This window comes from Nothoprocta perdicaria, unplaced genomic scaffold (assembly GCF_003342845.1).
Source record: "Nothoprocta perdicaria isolate Ctin4 unplaced genomic scaffold, notPer1 scaffold_467, whole genome shotgun sequence".
NCBI lineage: Eukaryota > Metazoa > Chordata > Aves > Tinamiformes > Tinamidae > Nothoprocta > Nothoprocta perdicaria.
In genome coordinates this window covers 191,207-204,476 of record NW_020455718.1, presented here as the reverse complement: position 1 = coordinate 204,476, position 13,270 = coordinate 191,207, and positions in this window count along the sequence as shown.

Genomic DNA, 13,270 nt, shown 5'->3' with positions numbered 1-13,270 from the left:
AAGAATCGTTTTTCCTTTACAGCATTGGTTCTGAAACATGTAGTAACAGAGACTCTATATTTGATAGACTTATGCAGGATTCATATTTGCAAAAGCACTGTTAGAGAACAAATGGAAAACATTTTTTATAATAACTACTTCTGCACTGAAAACTTTTAACCAAACTTATCATAATTTTTTTGAATATTTCTAAAGGTTGTCAACTATTCAACTTAGTGTTGAATAGATTGGACAATACTTTTTTCTGTGTTGTTGTAAATTTGGTGATAACCCATGATAATGCCTCTTCTTTTTCATTAGATGGCAGATATCTTCAAATTAAGTTATTTTTTGCATTTGGAAATTAATTTAAACACTATTTGTAAATTATATTGAGCAAACAATGCCTTTCTATGTAAAAAAGCTGTGAAAGTTTTTAGTTAATAGTAAAAGCCTACTCATAAATAGATTTGGTGTATATTTCTCCTATCCTCATATAGAGAAGGGAGAAGAGTACCTTATTTGGGTATTTTAGTGTAATTACAAAATTTGAATTCAACAGCAATCTGAATTTGAGAGGAGGGTGAGACAGAAATGGCCAGCCTTGTTTGAATGACTACGTATAGGCAAATGAAAAGAATACAAATTATGGTATCAAAAAAATATATATAACAATATTTTCCTACATGTATGCCAACCCAAAAAGAGTAATCAACTCCAAAATACAGGTGAATAAAAAGTAGGTATTTATCCCTCCAGAAACTGATTGGGAAAATATCAAACTTAGAGCAACCATGCTTAAAAATCGTAAGAGATCATGATAAGAACAGTATCTGAAACTGAATTAATCCTTCAATACTTTTTCTATCAGATTACAGTACGATCAAAAGCTTCTGTAAAAATCTCTTGGCCTACTTTTCTTAAGTATTTGGACCATTGCAACCTGAATATATTTCTTCTCACTCTCTCTCTTTTATTTTTTTTTTTTGTTTTTGTGTTTGTTTTTTTGTTTTTGTCTTTGTCTGCCCGTGTAATGACTTGCTAGGTTTCTTTCACTTGGAGATTTAGAGTCTTTATAGTTTGACTTGATTTCCTGTGTTTATAATTGTTTGTCAATTAAAACTAGAATGTCTGGGTATTTGGCAATAGATCTGAAAATTTTCAATTCTGTAACTGAAATACGGAAGAAGAAGGAAAAAATATCTGGCTATTCTTTACAATATTTCTGCAACATGCTCAAAGATATTACATCAATTGCTTTCATTTAGTTCTCAGAGTGTGCTCACAGCATAGGAGCATATTCTGCAGCATTATTTTAGAAACTGACATAGCACCACTTAAAAAACATTTTACACAAAAGGAGCAAGTATTGAAATGTCTGTATCGCAAGTATTGAAATGTCTGTATAGCTTCAAAACTGTTTATCCAGTCTGTCATTTTTCATAATGGGTTTTGTGAATTATTATTTCTGCATTATTGGTTATTAAAGTTGATAAATGGAGCAAGATGATTAGAAAAGTATGAGAGAAAAAAATGATATGAAAATAACAGTGCCTGGAAATACTAAATGGCTATTCAAACACGTACAAGAATGTGGATGCATTGTAAGATATTTTCCAATGGATAGAATGTACTGGCCAGTATATACTCATTACTGGTGTAAACTGAGACAAAGCCGCACAACCAATATGATAAAAAGTTATCATATTACCTCATAAATAAATATCAACCAACTACAGAGTGAGATGCTGCTTATAGCACACTGAAAGTCTCCTTAATGATCAAAATTTCATATTACAACTGAGATGGCAAAACATATTGCAAGCAAAAACACATTTATATGCAAATGAACACCTCAGCCCGCTTCTAAAAGGAAGAAGCTGTATTTAAGCACATAAGAAGCTGCTACAGATATCTCAGATTACAGATGAACTTTATAGACTTTATAGAAAATACACCAAACTACTCTATGTATTCAGGCAAAAAAAAAACAACCAACCAACCAAACAAAAAGTTTTGCAGTAGAAGGGAAGAAAACACTGCTAAAGATGATGAACGAGAGTCCATTGTGATGAAGAGTCCATTATGATAGTCTCAGATTCCAATATATTATTATATTGTTTTATTTCCCCTTTTAAAGGCCTTCCCAATGAAGAACATTTACCTTCACTTTTTTTAAAGAACTTAATTGAATGTTGTTATAGCCCCCAAATGAGATTTAAAAGAAAAAACTAAAGTTATTTTATAATAAACATTATTAAACCCATTTTGAAAGTCACAGTTCAATTTTCTATTAGACATTAGAATATAGAAATACATTTTTTGCTGCCATTTGGCTATAGATTTAGAGAATTTTACTTTAACATACATTATTCACTCTTTGATTAAACAATTGAAGCAGGATGATTTTAATTCTAACTGAAAACTTTTCTATTTTCTTTTTAAAGGCTCTCTGAGCTTGTCATTTTTGCTTCAAAACTAGCTAAGAAAATCCACATAATTTCTCCCTTTTTTGTTACTATGAACGGTAGCAGCAGATTTATCTATTTGCTTCTGGAGAACATCAGAAGTAAATTTCCTGTCTAAGGCAATACCAGCATATTCTGCTTTTATGGTGGATTCAAACATGCTTTGTCCTAGTTTATTGATAACATGCTGGCTAGAATATTATGCCTTGCTATTGCTATCCTTGCTATCTATCCTTGCTATCTATGGAATAGTGTCAGAAGAAAAAACAACATTGCTAGAGAAAGTAAGAATATTAATGAAGCAATACAGAATATATACTAAAGGAATTGCTTTTAACAGCAGTACAGTGCTAGGACTGGTTCAAAGATGACAATATCTTTCAAATCACTATCTGTCTTTATGTTTAGAAGCTATCAGTGGTAATGTAGTAAAAGATATATTAATATAAAATAGGGTCTAGGTAGAATTTCATCACACTTAAAACCTAGGCAATACGTGAACTCAGTTTAGTACCCAAGAACAGTTAGCAAATGCCTCTGCATTTGCTGGTTCGTCTGTTTTTGTTGCTGTTGCTGTTTTGTTATGTTTTCATGAGTTGTAAGTCATTCTCATTTTGAGAAATAATGCTAAACATAGCAGTTCATAATCCTAACTATGAATACTAGAATCCTGGAGGCTCAGACCAGATACAAGCAGGAATTTTTGATCCTGAAGACAGTCAAGCACTGGAACAAGTTGCCAAGAGAGGCTGTGCAGTCCCTGTCTGACTAGATAAAGCCCTGAGCAATCAGGTCTGATCTCACTTCTGACACCCTGCTTTAAGGGGCTTTATAAGAGCTCTTCCAATCTGAATTTTCCTGTAATCTTACTATTTTAGAGAGAAGGGAACTAAGAACATATCTTTATTTAAAACACTAGAGTTACCCTGAAGATTTTTGAATCACAATGCTAAGTAATCTGAATACATCATTTATTTGATATAAAGAAAGTGCCAAATCCAAGATTTTCTAGTGAGCAGCCACAGCATGCTCAGCATTTAGTTGCTGTGGCATTTAAACTTGAGTCTTTCACTAGATCACTTCTTAGCCCATGTTGTATATAGGCTTTGTGTCATTTGCATAAAGGTTTTATCCATAGAAAAAAATAAATCTATTTTTGCTGTCATTGGCAATTTAAAAAGCAAACTTGTAGAGTAACTTCTGTATTAATGCCAGGACTTAAGGATATTTATGAATCCTTTAAATTAAGCCCTTCAAATGAGCCTGCTAATCCCATAGAAATGACAACCATGTATTCAGCTATATTTCTTATTCATGCCATAATGATTTATAGACATTTAACAACTTACAGCCTGTGTGTTGTGTTGTCATGTCTTTTTGAAGATTTTTTTGTGGGGGGGATTAGCTGTGTAAGTGTGTGGTTATTTCTCATAAGATGCTTAGCAAGAGACAGCCTTTAGCTCAGGATTTCTTCCATCTGTTTGATCAGAGACCTTGCTTCTACAGAGAGCTGATCTCTCAAGCTCAGCTTTTTCTTTAGATAAAGTGGAAGGGACGTTCCGTACAAAGCTAACTATTTCTTTTCTTTTTAATTTTATTGCTAAACCTGTAAACTGCTGTGAATTCAGCATTATAAATTCGAAAGCAAGCTATGTAATTTTAAACAAGATTTTCTCAAAGAAGATTTATATTAAGAAGCTTGTTAAACTGCCTAGAAAGTTCAACTGACAACGCTAAGAGCTCTGTTAGCAGTTAATTCTTTTGAAAGAAGCAAAATAAGGTGTGGACTTTGGAAACAGATAAACCAAGGAAGACAGGCACAAAAAGAAAAGGCATAACAATAATGAGTTTAAAGACCAACTGTAAACTTTATAAACCGAGGGAACAAAATTGCAACATTTAACAATTGCCTTATATTTGATAGTAAATATGAATGATGAATCCTCTATTTCTTATCAGATTGCCTAAGCGAAGTAAAACATTCCAGAATATCAAATGCAGATAAAACAAAAAATAAATTATAAAAACTATCATTTTACTTTTCACCCAGATCTTCCAAACCATATGCCTTTTAACTTCACAGCAGCTATCATGTGAGAGGAAATGAATAAAAATATTCTGATATTGTATGTTTTGCTGTAGCTGTGGCACAATTATATTATGCTAACAGGCAACCGAGCACAAGGCACCTTGCTGTGGTGAGATTTCCTCTCTGACTCCTTTAAGAATAAAGCGTCTCCTCTGCAGCTTTGCAACCCTCTGTAATCTACTCTTGTGAAATGCAGTCATGACCCTGTGTTAGGGGTAAATACCACTTATCAGAAAGGGAGGAGACCGTGCCTCTTTCTCATGACTGCTCACACAGAGGAGCTGTATGTAGGGGACATCCTCATCCTAGAAAGAAAGACAGGAGAGGTGGATGAAGATACATAAGAAGTCAGGGATGGGAGGACAGAGTAGCTCACCATCAGTTTGGGCCCAAAAGCAGATGTTCAAAGAGTAGGCAAGGCTAGCGCTGTAGATTTGGCAACAGCACTCATAGATTCTAATAGTTTTGGTGCTTTGTTTTTCCTTACAATTTGCGTTTGTGTGATAATTCCAGTACTACTATACTGGATACTGTTAATTTAGGTGATGTGATTGCAGTTCTGTTTTTTTGAAAACCTATTTTACAGATAAGCACTATACAAATTATTATCAGTACTAATAATACAAACATATAGGTGCTCTTTAATGAAAGTTCCCAGTTTGTGCATACATTTAGTGATATGTAGAGAACAGAAAACAAGCAAATTTTGCTGTAATTGATGAAAGACACTGAAGTGCAAAAGGAATACACTTCTCAGCTAGTGGAAAATGTGAAAGGCAGCTGAGACAGAAGGGGCGAATAAAAACATAAGCTTTCTGTGTGTGTCTGAGCTGCATTTCTCACTCAAACGTTTGCTGTTTTATGCTAGGAAAAGACGGGGATGTTTTGCTTACATATGTCTCGTGTTACAGACATGCATCTTTCTAAATCAGTCTTGTTGCTATTAAGTCACGAACACATAATTTAGGCTTTGAACCCAGCTTTTCAAGTCTGTATGACTGCGCTTTTTAATGATAAAAATATATACCACTTTTAATAATTTTAAATCACCTATCTCTAATTTTCAGATTTTCCCACAGAATGAAGTGAAAAATAATCATAAAGAAAATTTAGATAACAAATTAAGCTTATAACTGACTGCTGTAGCTGTGAGTATTCATTACAATAGCATCTGAGTATCTTTAAGACATTAGTGAATTAAATCTCTGTCAGCTGACTTGTAGAGGCCTTCTATTATTCTTGTTTTACTACTCTGGAAGCTAATGCACTCAAAGATCAATAGGCTGATTTTCAACGGCACTTTTAGCATCAGACTCTCCTACCATTCATTTCATCTGGCACTGTAAACCATAGGTCAATATTTTTTCTCCTACGACTTAAGGATTTTGAAAGTGCCATTCCAGCACCTTCCTCACTTGAAATAAATTTCCATGCACATTCTGGAAGCCAAATTTGCCTAAGGATTTGCATGATGATTTAATATGTGGAAACCAATAAAGTTGGTTTGATAGCTTTGATATCTAACAGCTTTGATAACTGTTAGAGCAGTCAGAAACAAAAAGTAAGAAATTAAAACATCATTAAAGTTCTGGATTGTTTCCTCCCCGCCCTTTCCCCTGCCTTTTTTTTTTTTTTTTTAATGCAAATTATCCTGTCCCAAATCTTATATAAAACAGCAATATTTTTGGCTGAGGCATAAAGCTTAGAAATTAGTAGGTTAAACTGAAATTAGAGCAACTAATGCACCTACTACAAGTGCCATTGTAAATTATCCTCATTCTCACATATATTGCATTTAAGTACCTTGTTCATTTACATAATCGTAGCTCTGATACCTGTGAAAAATCCAATGATGTTCAATCACCATAATATAGTGAATGAGTATAGCAAAGACAAACTTAGAAACAAAGCATGCTCTTTTTTTTTTTTTTTTTTTTTTTTTTTAAGAAAACTGTCAGCTAGTTTAAAGGAATGGGAGGAAGTGGGAGAAGGAGAGAGAATTAAGCCAAGAACATCTTTCCTTTTCCTTCTACAAGATACTCAAATCAGAGTGCAATATCGAGTAGACATCCCTCAGATGCTTTCTTCCAGATCTGAGTTATGTTTAATGATCTATGTAATATTTCAGGGTCCTATCTTTCTTTTAAGCAAAATTCCATGAAAACTGATATTCTACTCCCAAAATAGAATGACTAGTAAATCAGGACTGTGGTTCTAAATGGAAATAGAAGTATATTGTTGCACAAATCTGCAAAATTCTTTTCTTCTGGTTTGTCAGAGCAATACACAGGAATATCTGTATCTGAGTAATATGTTGCTTTATACCTTGCTTCATAAAGCATTGTCACATTAGACTACTTGTCACATTAGACTACTTGTCACATTAGACTACTAAGATTCTCAGCAGTTTCTTCATTTTACGGATACTGCATCTACTGTATCAATACTTGGATATTCATCTTGTCTACATGAATATAAGTACTTTGATTGCAAAGGAACAACAGCAATTTACATTAGCTATGATTGAGACTCTGTCTTTATGAACTGAGCACTTCAAGAAACAACAGAGTATGATCTCAGATACACACATATTCAGACCCCAATAGCATCTACTCTATGTGCCTGTACTAATAACCACCTGTTGTGTCATGCACTGACTTTACAGATTGTTTAGAACAAGAAAAACTGATATCTGTTTTCAGAAAAAAACACAGATCCTAGAAGCTTTCTCAGAAAGAAAGCCTAATGACTTCTGGCCTAGGAGAGCTGGTATGTGATTTTATTTCCACAGCTTATTAGCACATTATATCTTAGCTAAAATGCATATGTATTTTTAAGATTTTACTTCATGAAGAAATGGCAAATATATATAAACCTTTGTTTCTAGTCACAGTAATGAAAACACATAGGACATAGAAGTGATTTGTATTTATATGTCTAATTGCAGTCATTCATATTAACTACCAAATATGTCAAGAGACATAGAAACACACACAAAAAACTCTGAAGTTTATACAGCCTTGCTGTATTAAGCATGTTTTAATGAAATTATTTACCCAAGTGATAGGAAAACTAGCATTTATAATGAAGATAAAATTCAACACAGTAAGCAAATATATGCTATTTTAATCTTATTTCTTCTGCTTATATAAGGACCAGAAGTCAAAGGCGGAACTGATGAAAATCTTAATCCTGGTTACCTAACTGCAATTTTCTCATTAATAACCAGAAGTGAAAGAGCAATACATTTATTCAGCCTAGCCTCAGAACTGTGAGTGAGGTAGATACACAAAGTATAAGTTATTGCATAAACTACTGTTGCAACAAACACATGCTGTAGCAACCACGTGTAAACCTCAGCTGGCAAATATTTAAGCACTTTAGGCAAAAGTACCCCAGGCTCCACTTCTGCAATGGCAGACACATTGAAAACAACCAATTGAAATTAGATCAAAATAATTCCACTGAAATAAACAGAAGCTTTGAAAAAATATTGTATTTGTTTCCACTAATTGTTTATAGAGGAGAAGAAAATAGTTTATTGGGAAAATATAAGCAAATAATTTACAATGACAGAGTAAAGTATTTAACATTTGTGCAAACATGAACTGCATAGTTAGACTTTTGTGTGGCATAAGTGAAGATAGAGTTGCAGAGTGCAATGGTAAGAAGTTATGCAAGCAGATAAACTGTGTAAGTTCCTAGCATCAAGCTAGAACAGAAAGCTATATCAGAAAGATGAAGCCTCCTGTATCATCCAAATCTTCATCTTACAGTGATGTTTTTCTGTGTCAAACTGGAAAAATCATATCTTGCTCTATGCTCCTAACATTATATTTAACACGTTACTCCTAGACTCAGTTTTATAATTCTTTCATCTAACCATGCAGACTTCCTCTTTTCATCTCTCTCTGGTTTCTCTAATGTCACAATTCCAAACATCAACCACCAACCTTGACTTTCAGAAAGCCTATGCCTGAAGCTGGCACATTGTAAAAAAAAAAAAAAAAAAAAAAAAAAAAAATTACCTGGAAGATTTGAAAAAAAGCACACCAGAGATCATGGAATCCAGCAGCGAGTTTCTCTTAATCTACTAAATTCACTGAATTTCCCTTGCTTTGTTCCTATTACAATAACCACCATAGTAGAATAAATCAAAGTTCAACCTATTTCAACTTCTCCAGCAGTGCTTATAAGCAGCTGCTTAGGGAAAGCAAATAGCAAAAGCATATGGTACCTTCCACTAATACTCTGCAAGCTTCCAGCTGTTTTCAGTTCAAGAACTTCCTCAGTTGGATGCATTCTCTCTGGGTTTAGTAACTGACTGTGGATTTTTCCAAGAACTAGCCCAATTTCCACTTGAAACATCATTTACAATATCCTGTAGAAAGTACTTTCAATTACCCTTTGCATGAAAAAAAATTGTTTTGGACAGTTCCTGCCTGAGTCTTTTGATGCCCTCTATCTTTCATGCTAGAAGAAAGACTGAGCAAATGATTCCTGTCTGTTCTCTCCAGGCCATTTGGAAGTTTTGAGGTCTCCATCATAGCCATCATGGAGTCATCTAATTTCCAGAAGAGTTCTGCCATAGTTATTCCACATAAATTAAGCTGTTGTGCACACCCACTTTCTTGAATCTTCCCCATACTCCATACTACCATACTCCTCTTCAGATGACTGTACCAGAACAGTACCAGAAAGAGGCACTGATTTATACAGGGGTATATGAGAACTTTATTAAAGTCTCTTTTTGGCTCTCTCCTCTTTTCCTAATAATTTTGACCACTAGCTTCTATGTTTGATTATCCTTCAGCAATGAGTTGACATTTTCTTGGAACTGTTCATGGTGAGTCCCAAAGCGCATCACTTAATAGCAAGGGTCAGAGAGGAGTCCCTCATTTGATATGTGAGGTTAACATTGTTTATTCCATTGAGTATTCCTTTACTTTGCAAGCAGAAATCCTACTAAGCTAAACAGCAGTCAAATATACACATTTCTATCAACAAGTGACTGTAATTTATCATGAACTAGCTAATGTGCTTCTACTTGTTTGAGTATCTGTGCAGTTCTCATGTTAGTTTCCAGCTTGCAGCAAGCTATATAACACTGCAGATACAAAGCTTACAGAGAGTAAATTGAGCTGTTATGTTTACATAGCAGTCAAAGTGTGTCTCCAAAGTTCATATATAAATTGACTTATACTTGTATACTTTAAGTTCTTCCAAAGTGAAATATACTTACAGAAGAAATTTTCAGAACAATTTGTAACATGTATATTCTTCCTGATCATATAGCAGGCTAATATAACACTTCCCTAGGTTAAGAGAGGAGACTTGCTGCTAAATTATCCATGACATTTATGTCCCAATGGGTATGAGAGATGCAGTGTATGCTAAAATCATTCTGCTGCATTTCTGTCATATGCATCCGATGTACTATTAAAGATGTTTGTAACAGTTAAGGAACAATTAAGGTAGAGAGTGCTACCAAAAGAGGGCAAATACAATTTATTTATATTTTGCTGAAAATTGAACAGAGAACCTTAGCATAGAGAAAAAAGTCAATATATACATATTGCAAAATGTTTCCTATTCTCAAAGAAGCATATCTGTTACAAATACGGTCTCAAGTGATTTGGTATTTGGACCTACTAAAGGCATCCAGATGGTATAGCCGTTCCAAAAAACATCCAGATGGTATAGACCATTCCAAAAAAACATTATTGGCATCCTTGTTGGCAGTGACAGCTTCCAGCTACTTTAAGTTGCTATTTCCTTATTCTTGAACAAACAGAAAGAATTTTGCATCAACACTGGAGAAAATGAGAGTCTTTAAGAATTTATGATATGGTAATCTTCACCTTTTTCTATCCATTTAAGAGTGTTCCCTTTGGAGTTACACAGTAACAGTTGCAACACATTTTCCTTTCCTTCACCTTCTTCTGTCATGAGAGTGCTTTCTAAATCTGTCTGTTTGCAAAAAGATATTCCTTTAGCCAAGATAAGGAAAATAATGGACACGATCACACTTCTGGACATTTAGCCTTCCTTTTATTACCTACCTTCAAGTTTTCAAGTTAGCTGAAAAGCTAGTATGTATATTATCAGATGAATTATGAACAAGTTTCAAAGTTGTCTCCAAGAATATTTTCCCCTTTTTGAATTTATGACTGGTGGCTGAACTATATTTTCAGTACTGTGATCAAGCTGGAAGTTTGGATTTGAAGTCTCACCTCAGTTTCTGGAAAACTTCAGATTCTTAGATACAGCTTTTTGTAAAAATAATTAAAATAATGGATGAATGGTCCTTTTTTAAAAAATTCTTATGAAAATTAGTTGCATTTTTTGGGGATATAATTGTATATGAAATTTCAGATTTGAGTGACACAGCAGCTTCTAGTAACAGTAACTTTTCTAGCTTCAGTTCTGTGATAGTGTAACACAAAACAAAGAACCTAATGCTTAAAAAAAAGGCTTTGGAAACCTTATGCTTGCTGTACTTTACCGACAGACTGAGTTATTCAGTTAGCAAATTACCTTGAATTAATATTACATGTAAAACATCTTATTTAAAGTCAATCTCATTGCCTTGTTCAATGTGTTTGCTGAATTCTGCTTAACAGTATTCCATAATAAAAGTGGCAAGAATTACAGAACAAATTGAGAGAGGGAGAGGAGAGAGAGAGAGATTTGTTGGCAAAAGGCTGAGATATTATCTATGCAGTACCTACATCCCTGCACAACCCTTGACGGTGACATGAGAAAAATATTTTCATTCCTAGTTACATAATATTTGATATGCAAGTAAGCTTCCTTTAACACAACAGTATCAACTACATTGTCTACTGAATGGTTCAAAAAATATTTCATCTTCAATGTGAACATAAATATTTATTTAAACATTTAAACATTTATTTAAAGACAAATAACAAACTTGCTGATCTTCATGATGTCTCAATGAAGCAAAAAATGGCACAAATCCAATTTTCTTCTCCAAGTTACCTTTAAGTAATGGTCTTTGATCGACATATCTTTTTTTTTTTTTTTTTTTTTTTTCCTTACCTGTAAATTAGGACCAGCTTCCTTCTTATTTCATTAATTGATATTACAATTAATATTTTCCTAACCTTGAATAATTGAATCTTGAACCTTGAATCTTGAACCTTGAATATTGCAAGCATTATAGATTGAAGCCTACTACCTCTGCCAAGGACAAGCTTTAGAGAAGAACACCAGGGAACCTGAGCTTCCATGGAATGGAGGTCCACGTAGGTTCAGCTAATATATGGTCAAACAGAGCAAAGGAAGAGCAAATACTGACTTGAAGGAGGTAACGCTTGGTGCATCTGCTAATTTGTGTAGAGGTATGGGAGAAGTATGGGATGACAATCTACCATCTCAGCAATGTAAAGACCAGTTTGTCAGAAAGTATTTACGTGTGTGTGGCAGTTGCTGCTGTAGTCAATCATGTTATAAAAAATTGGAGTCCTCTCTGGTAGCTTCTCATATTATACCAGGTTTCTGAATATATCACCTATCACAGACATATTAAACAACCGATATTTGATCTATTCTGTACACTCTACTGTTTTCTGGTTATTGACCTCAAAAAGTAAGGTGTCTTAAGAGGAATATATTTTATTCTACTAGCAGAATATTTCAGAATATTTCAGAATATTTCAGAATATTTAAGGTTGGAAGGGACCTCTACAGATCATCTAGTCCAACCTTCCTGCTCAAGCAGGCACACCTAGAGCATGTGGCACAGGGTGGCATCCAGGCGGGTTTTGAAGACCTCCAGAGTAGGAGACTCCACAACCTCCCTGGGCAGCCTGTTCCACTGCTCTGTTACCCTAACAGTAAAGAAGTTGCTCCTCACCTGGAGACGGAACTTCTTATGCTTCAGTTTGTGGCCATTACCCCTCGTCCTATCTCTGGCCACCAGTGAGAACAGCCTGTCCCCTTCCTCCCTGCATTCTCCCTTCCTGAACTTATACATATTAATCATATTCCCTCTGAGCCGTCTCTTCTCCAGAGAAAAAAGGCCCAGCTCACTCAGCCTCTCTTCATACGAGAGATGTTCCATTCCCTTAATCATCCTGGTTGCCCTTCTCTGGACCCTCTCCAGAAGCTCCACGTCCTTCCTATACTGGGGTGCCCAGAACTGAACACAGTACTCCAGGTGCGGCCTCACCAGAGCTGAGTAGAGGGGCAGAATCACCTCCCTTGACCTGCTGGCAACACTCCTCCTGATGCAGGCCAGGATGCCATTGGCCTTCTTGGCCACGAGGGCACACTGCTCACTCATGGTTAACTTAGTGTCAACCAGGACTCCCAGGTCCCTCTCCGTGGAGGTGCTTTCCAGCAGGTCCACCCCTAATCTGTACTGATGCCTTGGGTTATTCCTCCCCAGGTGCAGGACCCTGCACTTGTCCTTATTGAACCTCATGAGGTTCCTCTCTGCCCAACTCTCCAGCCTGTCCAGGTCCCTCTGGATGGCAGCACAGCCCTCCGGAGTGTAATTTATGTATATTATGACATGCCATCTGTCATGACAAGTGTATATTATGACATGCCATCTACTTCTGTACCAGATGGCCATTTTATTAACTATACTGCAAGACTCCATAACGTCAGAGAGCTGCTAGCAAAATCCAGTCGTATTTATTAAAGGATATTGCATTGTTACTCAGATGATAGTTCTTTACATCATGAATAATTCCACCAAAATTGA